Source organism: Perca fluviatilis, chromosome 16 (genome assembly GCF_010015445.1).
Source record: "Perca fluviatilis chromosome 16, GENO_Pfluv_1.0, whole genome shotgun sequence".
Lineage (NCBI taxonomy): Eukaryota > Metazoa > Chordata > Actinopteri > Perciformes > Percidae > Perca > Perca fluviatilis.
Window position 1 is genome coordinate 33,371,853 of NC_053127.1, and position 13,135 is coordinate 33,384,987.

At 38.8% G+C, this 13,135-nt stretch overlaps 1 protein-coding gene across 2 annotated transcripts in view; it reads left to right on the plus strand.

Moving 5' to 3' along the window:
- Positions 1-13,135, plus strand: part of opcml (opioid binding protein/cell adhesion molecule-like) — a 391,660-nt gene that overhangs the window by 260,260 nt on the left and 118,265 nt on the right. The window lies entirely within an intron of this gene.

The window sequence follows — 13,135 nt, forward strand, 5'->3', positions numbered from 1 at the left end:
TGAAAGTAAAAATGTGTACTCTAACAGCCCTGCAAAGTTTAGTGCAACCTGTAGTAACTAAATCTATAATCAAGAAGCTGTGCTAGAACTATATGTATAAATACTGTACCCAAACAGGCCTTGGGAGAGTTACAAGAGTTCCTGACACAGAGAAGGGGACATAAACAATGCAGTTCCATCCGAAATATAAATATTAATGCAATCATAACATTGCATTCAGCGGCATCCAATTAACAGCCGTAGGAGATACCATTTGTAGCATGGACTGTAAATCCATTTGAACAAAGTGAGGGCCACCACCTTTGTGTTGTGTACTAACACATTCAGTGAGGCTGACTGGAAGTAAAGACAGAACATTTATGCAGTCCATTTCATTCAAAGTGCATTAAGGCATAAAAAAGGAATGAATTAAACAAGATACAAGATAGGGAAATGAAAAATCAAAAAATGAAGAAAATGGCAAGTGCAATTTAAAGTAGTCAGAAATGTTAGTAACTCACAGAGGGAAAACATGAAAGCTTTTAGAATCATTTAAAAGGAGGCAGGGTTTAGGCAAGTTCCAGATCCTCTGGAAGGCTATTCACTATACTGTACATGCAACATGAAACTAAACCCTGCTTCGCCCCTGTCTGGAGCAGTTAGCGGACCGCTCCCAGCAGAGGGACAGGTCTACAGGGTTTTTATCGAGAGAGAACGTCAGAGCTGTATTCTGGCTCCGAACCATGGAGGAAACAAAGAGCATCAACCTCTAAACACACTGGAAACGTGTGCATAGATCTGAGATCTGAGACCAGTGGTGGAATCTAAATATGTACATTTACTCCAGTACTGTACTTAAAATGTTGAGGTACTTGTACTTTACTTGGGTCTTTTCTTTTCATGCCACTTTCTACTTCTACTCCGCTATATTTCAGAGACAAATATTGTACTTTTTACTCCACTACATTCATCTGACAGTTTTAGTTACTAGTTACCTTATACATTAAGATTTCTGCACACAAAACACATTTTTTAACACATAGTTTATAAAATCTGATGTTTGATTCTAAAATAAACTAGGCAAAAATATAACAGCTGAGATGATAAGACCATTGAACACACAACTGGTTGGATCCTTTACACTTTCTCCAATGGGAGGGTTTTTCTGTATTGAGTACTTTTACTTTTAATACACTTTTTAAAAAAAAAAATATATATATATATATATATAAATTGTTAAAGTATAAAGTATAATGTTAAAGTATATTTTCCTGACAATACTTACATACTTTTATTTAAGTAACATTTTCAATGCAGGACTTTAACTGAAGTTCTAAGACGTGTAATGTATGTAATGTTTTCAGCTTCCTGACTCTAAATTTGACTTTTATCAACAGTCACTGTTCCAACACTGCTGGCTACAGTTGTGTAATTTAAGGAGTGAGGTTGGGACAGGGGATGTGTCAAACAAACACCTAGGAAAGCCCCAACCTGCCTCCTTTTCTGGTATTTTAGCGCTCTTTAACTTCCTCACCTTACTTCCTGCTTTGCTCAAGTCAGAACTACTCCGGCCATATAGTGTATATTTATTCTTTCTGAATTCATGATATATTTTTTACTAATTTCCACTGAATATGTTCCTGGCTGTGAGTATGTTTGACATATTTCAATAAATAAATAATTAAACATAATATGAGGCTAAAGAGTAATGTGACAGTATCCATCCATCCATCATGAAAGTTCATTCTAAAGAAAATGCTACAGAATAAATTGCATTTAGAGTGATCTACTAATTTATGTTCATTCATTCCATCCAGTGGCACATGACATCTGGCTGTTTTGTCTGTTTTGTTCACGTCCATGTTGCATATTTAATGAATATGGCACTCAAATGAGCTTCAGATTTCGGTATTTTGCCCACCAGTGCTGGGATGGCCTGTTTTGGCTCACAGTTACCATGCTATTAATTCAAAATATCTCGATAAAAGGGTTTTTATGATTGCATGAATGTGTGTAAATGCTGCTTACCATCTATTGTTCAGATTCTCATGCCTGGGCTTCAGGTGTTATCCTCATCCTGACTCTGGCTGTATAACCCTTCCTATTCCTGCTCACTTACAGCTGTTCTGCATCGCCTGGTTTTACAACAGGATAATGACAGAGTCATTCACTCCCATAGGGATTCTGCAGGTTTCACCAAGTCAAATGTAAGAATTTTGAAGTTTTCAGGACCATTATTAATAAAATGTAAGAGCTCTCTCGCAACATAAAGAAAGTAAGATGTCACAGTGCGGAAACATGGTCTGAAACAATTCCCCGATTTCCTCATTGGCATTATAGGACTGGTGTCTAGATTGGCTGCACTATAAGTTGCATATTGGTCTAATTTATAGTCGTAATACAGCAAATTATAATTGGACTAACGACAGAAAGTACTACAACACAAAGGAATAAAAAAAAGTCAAAAAATGAAAAAAATCACGGTAAAACTGCAAACCACCATTGAATCAAAGTAAAACTTTACTCTTATTTGTGAAATAAGCATGTGACCCGTTTCAACTCCCCCCCTTTAAAGAATCGAGAATCGATAACCGGAATCAGAATTGTTAAAATTAAAGTGATGCCCTAACTACAACACAATACTTCAGCGAACTTGAGACTTTTTAAGCCCTTTAAATTTGATAAAAGTAAGACCCCGCAGAAACCCTGTCCCACATAAATGGATGGCATTCCTCGTTCTGAGTCACTAGCTCATGAATTGGCGTGAATTGCGTTTGAGGCTGGAAACACAGCGATAGAAAGTCCTCGTTAGTGAAAGACCCCGAGCATCTGTGCCATTTGCCTACTTTTAGAATGTGTTACATGTGTTTGTTTCTAACTGACATCACTCATAAACCATTTGAGTTCTTTTTTTGTTGTTGCTTCAAGCCTTTTTTTAAACAAAATGACACTAATGGTGTAATGATTGCATGTGCTGGCCATTATCAAACTGCCACTGCGCACTTATAGCTGTCTGGGCTTAGACCCCCATTGTAATGATGAAGAATCCTTGACATGGGCTTGGAGTTATCCGTTACTTGTGATTAATTGTGAAAGGCAGTAGCATCCATTTGGTGTCTATACCAGCCAGTGCCCATGACCTTGAATAGATGAATACTGAGTGAACACTTATGAATGAATAATTATGAATAATTTATGGTAATAATTTGTTGTATTGTCGAATGCCTATAGTGTTCATAGAGCATTTGCACTTAAAGTGTTTCCACCATATGTAGCCATTCTGGTGGTTCCAGGGAGTAGTTTAGTCAAGGTTTTAAAAAAAAAAGATTAACAAGGTCAGCTGTGATCTACGCAAACATGCAGGACATGACAGCTGTACGTATAGTGCTTCACTTGTTTAACTAATTCACAGTCATACAGTATGCTGCTGCAAAGACTCAAAGGAAAGTGGCCAGTTGTGAACGTATAATGGATGGATAAAGCAAAAAAAAGTAACAGTGTGTTTATGACACCTAAAAGAAACAGATGGCAGGCATGACAGAAGTAGAAATGTGTTGACTTTAAACTGCTTGGTGTATTATTAAAAATGCAATGTTTCTTACTTTAAAGGTGCAATATGTAATATTGTGTGTAATACTGGCAGCTAGCGGTTAAAATAGTTACTGCAGTACAAATTCAAAATACTGGAGAGTCGTTTCCCCCGCCCCCTCCTGCCCAGACTCGAAGTTCACGGAGGTTGCAAGGCTGAGACCGCAGCATTCACAACAATGTTGCTAGATGCTTTTCTCACATAGCCAGACATTACTTCACAGCACAGCAGAGTAGCTAACGTTAGATGCTAGTCTCACATAGCCAGACATTACTTCACAGCACAGCAGAGTAGCTAACGTTAGATGCTAGTCTCACATAGCCAGACATTACTCCACAGCACAGCGTAGCTAACGTTAGATTCTGGCTATATTGACAGTCATAAAAGCCCGTGCTCATTCGGGGCTCTGTAACCAACTGACAGACACACTTTTTCGGTTTAAAATTACAGTATGAACCACTAAAAACACAACAACCTCACCGTCCTCTCCACACGCCAGTCAGGCACACTTCCTCGGCTTAGAATTACAATACGAAACGCTAAATATACCACTACCTTGCCGACGGAACACACTTCATTGGCTTAGAATTACGGCAACAATCGCTAAACACACTGCAAACTCACAGTCCTCTCTTTCTGATTTACAGCCCCCCTCTCGTGGCTTAAAATAACTCACCGTTGTCGGCTCCAGCCGCTGAAGAGGCTACATGCTGTAAACGGCCATGGGCTTGCCTGGTCCCCCGGTAACGTTAGCAGTAAGCAGGGTTAGCAAGGCAGCGTTAGCCAGGACCAGTCGGGATCACTTTACTGTCTCAATTGTTTTTGCAAGTAACCAACTCCGGTACTCTAGCTATATAATTCAATGTGAGTACACAAATGTTGAAATGACAAAAAATGCCCCTAGTAGCTGTGATAAATTAGCCTGAAGCTAATGCTTACCTGTTCAGGAGGAAATAAGCGAATTCGCGTCCTTTTGGGCTCTAAGCTGTCTCCATCTTTCAAATACATCTCCAATATTTACCAGGGGGTTGTTACGTCTCTGGTCACGAACCAACTGTTAGAAAAATGCTGTTTTCTTTTTTTTCGGTCGGGTAGAATCTATCTCTGTTGATCCTGTTCGTTTGTTTGCTGCTTTCATGGCTGTACTACCGTTACAGCTGTAGCGTGCTGGGTTTACGTTTTTACAAGTATATCTGGCAACCCAGCCTGGCTGTCAAACTGGGCCGTTGATAACAACACACAGATCAAAACATAAACATATGTAATATTTGTACTGTAATAAATCCAAAAATGACACCAATGCCTCATCAGATATTAAGGAAACATGTTAAACTGAAATACTATCTTTTCTGACAACAATGCTAATTTCAGTATTTTTCTTTTTGAAATTTACATTCCGTGACGGAATTTATGTTTATGTTTTGATCTGTGTGTTGTTATCAACGGCCCGGTTTGACAGCCAGGCTGGGTTGCCAGATATACCTGTAAAATGTAAACCCGCACGCTACGCTGTAACGGTAGTACAGCCATGAAAGCAGCAAACAAACGGAGCAGAAGACTAATCTTCCGACCTAAAAATAGAAAACAGCATTTTTTCAACGGTTGTGACCAAAGCGCTTAACCTGGTAATATTGAAGGTATTTAAGATGGAGACGCTTAGGGCCCAAAGCAAAGTAATGCCATTTCTCCTGGAAATGGCGGTTAGCTAACTATTTATCACGGCACTAGGGACTGTTGTTATTAATATAATTACATTGAATTACTGGAGTTGATTACTTTAAAACGGTTAGTGAACCAGTCGATGTTCCTGGCTAACTGCTGCGCTAACCTGTTAACTGCTAACGTTACCGGAAGGAACCAGCAGCGGGCCTGGCTGTTTACGGCATAGCCTCTTCAGTGTGGAGCGTAACGGTGTTATTACAAGCAGAAGGCAATATATGAAAACGACTGTGGTTTGCAGTTGTTAGCGTTGTACCGTTGTGTCAAGTAATGTTCTGACAGGGTTTATGTTTTGTAATTTAAGCCGGTAAGCATGAACTGATGTGAATAGCGATTATACTGTAATTTTAAACGGCATGTTCTTTCTGTCGTGGTTACAAGGCGGATGACGACTTTATGACTGTCAATACCAGAATCTCGTTACTGTGCTGTGTAAAATGATATTGACTTATGGTTAACATCTAACGTTAACTACTCGTGTGTGTAATGGCTGTCTGTTATAGTCTAACGTTAGCTACTCTGCTGTACTGTGAAGTCCTCTGGCTATTGACATCTAGCAACATTGTTGTGATCTCAGCTACTCCGTGTTAGTTGGGCAGGAGCGGCCGTATTTAATTTGTACTGGCTATTTTAACCTTCATACAATACATATTGCACCTTTAATAGATATCCATCTCTGTCTTGTGTTTTGGTTTTGGGTTTTCTCTCATTGTGCTGGATATTGTAATTGACTTTTTACGTTTGTATTTACTCATTTATTTATTCATTTATATTTTGTGTGTCCGTGTGAAGCACTTTGTAACTGTGTTTAAAAAAAATAAAGCTTTACTTACTTACCTAAAAAAAGAATTAGCTGCGAATACAGCTTCTAGGTCAACAGTGGCTCAGTAACATATTCTGTACTTAAAATGTCTGTCACACTTGTGTGTCCTGTGGGGAGTATTTCTCCACTATTTCTGATTCACGTCTCGAGTTTGATGGAGCACTGTGATAGAAGTGGATTCCCATACGGCTGTCTCCTCTGACCCTGCAGTGGCAGTAGGAAATGACAGTATGAGTAATGCTATTCATCCAGTGTGGTCCATTGAAGGCTAGGCATTGTGTGTTGAGAAAACAATAATCTGTCTTTAATATGAATCCTTTGTCACCCATTCTGTCCCAGGGACTCTGCGGGGCGTGTCGTAACCTTCTCTTTTTCTTAGACACATTTTCCAAACTGCTTTCCAGAGAATACTAAAGATATGCAAATTTGGGACTTGGCGTATATTCATGGTAAATGGAACTTTTCACAGGTGCTGACATTTTGGCCAGTGTAGCGGGATGATGATTATGGGCTACGTTCACTTTATGTTAGGCTGTTGTTGGCTCTTTGCATCATTTTGAACACTGCAGAGTGAAATGGTCTATTTAATCCTCATATCTCACAAACACACAATACGTCACAAAGCAATGCATTGTACTTTCCATCCTACTTTTTAGGTCAAGCAAGGGCCATGAGTGCCAAATACCATACCAGCCCCGTTGAGTATTTTTATCCATTTGCTATACAGTATAGCGAGTCTGAGTTAAAACTATACATGTAGGCCCATGAGGTGGAAGCTGACTCACAGATGTATCTAATTCAATGTCTTTTTTAGTACACAGTCCGTATAGCAGCATGTGGCATAAACTGTAGACATGTATTATTTCATTATTTGTCCAATGCTGCTGAGAAATCATCTATTTTTGTGTCTGGCACCTGAAATATTAATGCGTTGTGCTGCATGTCGCATAATAAAAAAAGGTTCTAGGTTTGGAAAATAATAGTAGAAATCACAGTACCTGTTGGTTGGGGGAGCAGAATGTGATTCATGTGATTGTCATTCTGGGGATTTTGGCATTAATCAAGAGCTCACAAGTTGAATCTTACATTCTTGTGATGAGCATGCTCCTCAAGTTTGGCTCCGAAAATCCGGTTTGCAAAACATGACCACATAAGATGAGTGTATTCTATTATGTTTTTTCATTTTTGTGTTACTTTCCAGCAAGCATTTCAAATTCCCAGTGTGCACTATGGTCCACGTTGCTGTTGACAACAGTGTTGGACCGTTGGGGATATAAATCACCATTTGACACCGGTCGCTGCCACTTTTAACCTGACAAAACAAGGACCTTTACTGTGAGATTTTACACCCACCTGCGAATGCTGCCATTTGTATTTGGTAGAGTGCAAACACATTTGAGTAAATGTGTTTGGACACCTTTTCAGGCTTCATGCTGTGTCAGTATGCAATGGAATCTGATGAAATATAACCAACAAATAAAGTTTTAAGGAGGACAGCGACAAACAGGGGAGGACATGAGTGTGCCCTTAGGGGCTGGTTTAGATTGTGTTGTGCAATACAAATGGATAGGACCTTGAATACAGACTGGATATATGATAACACATAATTCATTGTAACCACAGTTAGAAAATGAATGGATATTTGGCATTGGAGTAGAGCCTTATATCTGGTTGAGCTTTGCTCAATAATTCAAATTCAGAAGATATTTTAAAGTCACCCACATTTCATGAAATCCTCTGAACAGTGGAGTTTTACAATTCACTGTGCAGTGAAAGCAGAAAATATCTATCTATTGTTAAATGATTTTGCAGAGGGGAATGTGGGGATCTGACATACAGTAAATGGATGCTGAAGCTAAAATGTGAAAAATACAAATACCCCCCTACTGTTTCTGACAATGCACAAAGGAAACGTTGAAAGCAATTAAATACATTTTAAAATGTAAAGATGTTTGTGAGAATAACCTGTACCGATGAAGAAGTCTAAGGATGTGGTCTCAATGCAGGTGGTCTAGGTTATGATGGCACTAGAGGAAAAGTCAGTGGGTCACCAGCATTGTTGAAAGTAGGATTGATTCGGTAACACTTTATAATAATGGTACATGAATTATCATGAATTCATGCATGAAAAAGCAGGCATTCATTCATGTAGTACTTCATGAACTATCAGTAATGTACAAGGATTAATGGTATATCATGCATGACTTAATGCATGAACAAAAAATGAATGCATCAATTGAGGTATTTGAATCATCATGATTTCTTATTTATTAATATTCATGTCTTCTTCAAAAAAACTGACCAGTCCCAGCAGTGTACATACAGTATATTCTTAAAATAAAAAGTACTAAAATACTTCTTCATTACTTCATCATGTTTGTGGCCCTTCAAATAAAGTGCTGACCTGGTCCATCTTTAACATTGATATATGAGATATGGTAACTTAAGGGAAACATGCAGATGAATGGCGGTAGTACCCGGAGGTCCACGTTTATCCGGACGACACACTATAGAAGGGTTGAAAATCAACAACACTGGCTCTAGTCGTTTGCTGGTGCCTGTTAGGTGCTGATTTTGTCGGAACGTCAAGACTGGAAAAAGACTGACTCGGATTGAGTTTTATGACCACCTTACACCAAACTATTGAGACTACGGGAGCACCCCCAACTCTTGCAAGACTCTCAAGATTTCAATCCGATATTGGAAATTTGTCTGCAACAGTGGAATCGTTTGAAAAGTCTTTTGGTGTGAGGTCATCATAACAATGCTATAGAGCCACGCCGCCAGAGTGGCTAATAGACAAAAAAAAAAATATATATATATATATATATATATATATATATATATATATATATATATATATATATATATATACATGAAAAATGCTGAAATGGTCCATTAATCAACTTTGTCTTGCCACACTGATGCAGTTAAGCTCCAAAGAGAGGATGGACAATTTCATTTGAAACACAACTTGAAGTGTAATCACGACAAACACCAAGCACAAACCATGTTAGCATGCAGTTGAGAAAAGTATACTGACTGTCTGCTAAGTGTTACAGCAGGAGAGTTTTTGACAGTTCACCCATTGTTGGCCTCTCTCCAAGTGCTGGAGCTCACAAGTGCAGCCAATTTGAAAGCTGTCTTCTGTCTGATGTTAAGGTCTGTGACCTATGCCATCTTGTCAGCAAGGTGTCTTAGTTGGGGAAAACCCTTTCCAAACGATGAACTAAATACCTCACATGACGGTACTCTGTGCTGTTTTCTTTACAACTCCACTGCAATGGATAAAGGTTACCTTCAGTGAATTGTGATTATTATAATTAAATCCCTTGCTATGTAGCATAATCATTCTATCTTTTCCTTTTCAATGATTGATTACTCCCTGTATCCCTGTTGAACCATATGCCATTGAACAATATTACCTCATACCTAAACGACACACTAGGTCATGAATGGACTTCACAGACAACAGAAGCATCACCACACATGACGGTAGTTAATACTACACTTGGCAGCAGGTCATGTTAGTCTACCGTTAGCTACGCTGTCTTAAACACGGTTAAAATGCTGACAGCTAAACGGTCTAAACTTCAATGGAAAGGATTCCAACACTGGGACGTCCAGCAGTCTGCAGCTAAAGACACAGAGGAGACAAGCTGACCTTTGAGACACCGTGGTCACACAGGACTTTATGGTGTGTTCAATTGCGTTCTCATTGTGCACTCAATGTTTATTGTTAAGTACCCTTCTGCCATCTAGTGGTTCTTCTTTTTGTCGATTAACAGCAATTGATATATTGATATACAGCAATAAGTTATTGTTAATACATTTTAAATAAATCATTTACATTCGACCATATGGCCTTAGCAATAACCAAGCTGTTCTTTAATTTCACAGATGTTTTTTCTTTTTTTTTGAAGTATCAGTTTAGGCACTGTTTAGTGCCACTGTATCGGAAAAAAATAAAAACGATACCCAACTATAATTCAGGTAAGTGGGCCAATTTCCACTTTAAGGTCAAAGAAACACATTGGAAGAGAAGGGTTTATCCCTGGACCAGCTCGGAATGATAGTTGTCCACAGAAAAAAAAAGGATCACTAATGCTCTTCTTTCCAGAATAGCTCCTGACAAGGTGCCCTTGAGCACTTAACCTCTGGTAGCTCCACAGGAGTGACTCAGTAGCTAGCAGAGAGGACTGCACTGGACAGCTGTGAACATGTGCCATTATGACCATTATGAATATGAAGCAGGACAATGCTGAACACAGCACGGACTCTCAAACGTCCCTCAACGTCTTCACAGAGCAACTACAGAGGAAGACTAATGAATAGAAAGCTTCCTCCTGTTGGACCTTCAGCTGACTGCAGCCGCTCGGCATGCATTCAACTAAACCCACCAGCAGCACGGCAGAACCTGCCAGAGAAATGGCAGGAGAGGGAGATAACCTTTTATATTCATATTTTATGACCTAATACATGTATATACCTAGGCAATTTAGTGAGTGTTTTTTCAGCTTTGTCAGTGTGTGTAGGGCTTTTTAAGTATGTTGTGCTAGCCTTAATATTAACTTCGTGTTTTTATCTGCTTGTTGCCAGGATTTGCTACTGGAGCATTTCTCTCCCAAATGAATAACTACTGTGAAAAATTGGTTCCTGTATATTTCTCAGTGGAAAAGTGGAGATAGACATAAATAATATAGTAATATGCTGCACAAGGGCATAGGTTTGGTTTTAACAATACTAGGGAAATTCTTTGTGTGTGTGTGCGTGTGTGTGTGTGTGTGTGTGTGTGTGTGTGTGTGTGCTTGGCCTTACTCTCTTGTTTATGTCATACCTACTGTAGACATGTGCCTGCATACAGTGCACCCACACACATAGAGATTACTCTGCAAAACACTTTCATTGTTCAGTATGTCTTCACTCCTCAAAATAAATTACTTTATTACAATAAATTACATAAATAAATAATGTGCTACTCAGTTCTGCTGTAAGCTATTTTCTGAGCTTTTATAAGACTAGTACAGTGGCCGTTCAAAATGTGCCTGTTTGGAATGGGCCGGTTGCTTGTTTCTCCAAAACCAAACTGTAGCCCAGAATGACTTACAGAAGGACCCCAAACCACTTAATATGCAACTCCCCTGTATAGCCTATTCTACTGACTTACAGTGTAGGCTACGTCTACATCAGAGGAAGACATTGTGCTACTATATTTACCTGACAGAGAACGGGGCAGATTCAGAATGTAATCACAAAATATCACAATGACAATGTGGAACAATCAGACATTAGCCTCATGGACTCATGTCAGTGTGCTACCCATCCGGCCCTTTATGAGAGCTAATCAGCACATATCTGCGTTAATCAACCACCAGAACCGGAGGGAGTAGCCTACAGAGACAATCTCACATTTAGCTACGGACTGTTTGTGTGTGTGTGTGTGTGTGTGTGTGTGTGTGTGTACAGAGAGAGAGAGAAACAGAGCTAAAGAGAGCGTGAGAGAGAGAGAGAGAAAGTATGAGAGGCCGTATAGGAGGTAATTCATACTTCTGTCTTACACACACTATCATAATCTTGCATATACACCACTATACTCATACACACACACTATTATAATCCTTTTACATGTATGTATGAGATGGTATAGTTGTGTATGTGAGAGAGTATAGTAGTGTATGTGAGAGAGTATAGTAGTATGTGTGAGAGAGTATAGTAGTGTGTGTGAGAGAGTATAGTAGTGTGTGTGAGAGAGTATAGTAGTGTGTGTGAGAGAGTATAGTAGTATATGTGAGAGAGTATAGTAGTATATGTGAGAGAGTATAGTAGTGTATGTGAGAGAGTATAGTAGTATATGTGTAGTATATGTGAGAGAGTATAGTAGTATATGTGAGAGAGTATAGTAGTATATGTGAGAGAGTATAGTAGTATATGTGAGAGAGTATAGTAGTGTATGTGAGAGAGTATAGTTGAAAAGGAAGTTGGTTTGATCAATCAGGAAGACAGCTTAAATTCTCACTTCCTCATTGGCTAAAGGGGCCATTTTAAATTATCATTATCTGGTGGGCTTGCTGCTTTGAAAGTACAGCTATCACCAACTCAGAGGAACAAGGAACATTTAAATCAAGCAGCATAAACTTTAAGGAAAAAAACAACCTTTTTGGACGAAAACATTTATTCTTATTTTATTTAGTTTCTTTTTCAAGGTCAGTTTTTGTTTGTGGAAGTATATGGTAATGAGGAAAACATTACTATCTTTTTCACTGATACACTGCGGTGTGTTCAGAGAATTGTGAGGGAAACTGACAATTTGGGACATGACATTTTGGAAAGATTAATTTCTGAGCTCAATGGTTATAATTATAATAATAATAATAATACATAAGTTTTATATAGCGCTTTACATGGAACTCAAAGACGCTTTACAAATAAAAGAAACAAACAAACAAACATACTCGGACGATCTCTTTCTTGCTATTGATTAACCAGCAGTTTGAAGAGGATGACAATCAGGGAAGCTTTGGTGTAGAGCTGAAGATCTTTGACCGAACCCGACGGGACCCGACGGGACCCGACGGGACCCAACAGGACCTGACAGGACCCGACAGGACCTGACGGGACCTTAATTTCTATCATTTTACACGGGCTCGCGATCCGAGTTGCGCGCAGCAGTGCAGAACATTTTAGTTAGGAGTGACAACGCTGAAATGAATGAAGTACATTTTGAGACTTCAATGTTGTTGTTCCAGAAAATGACTTTATTTTCAATTAAAGTTATGAACAGAATTCTAGAAACTGTAGACCCACTAGCCAATGACGGTAACCATGGCATTCTATTATTTTTTTAGCCTAGTGATCTCTATCAGTGAGCAACTTCATTAGTGTCAAGGCAATTAATAAAGGTTAATAAAAGGCCAGTGAAAAGTTTTCTTTTTAGTCAAATGATTATTCTATTCCATTTTATAAATAGATTTTATTCATTGTTATCGAAATAGAACATAACCAACATACAAGTCAGAACAGGAAGG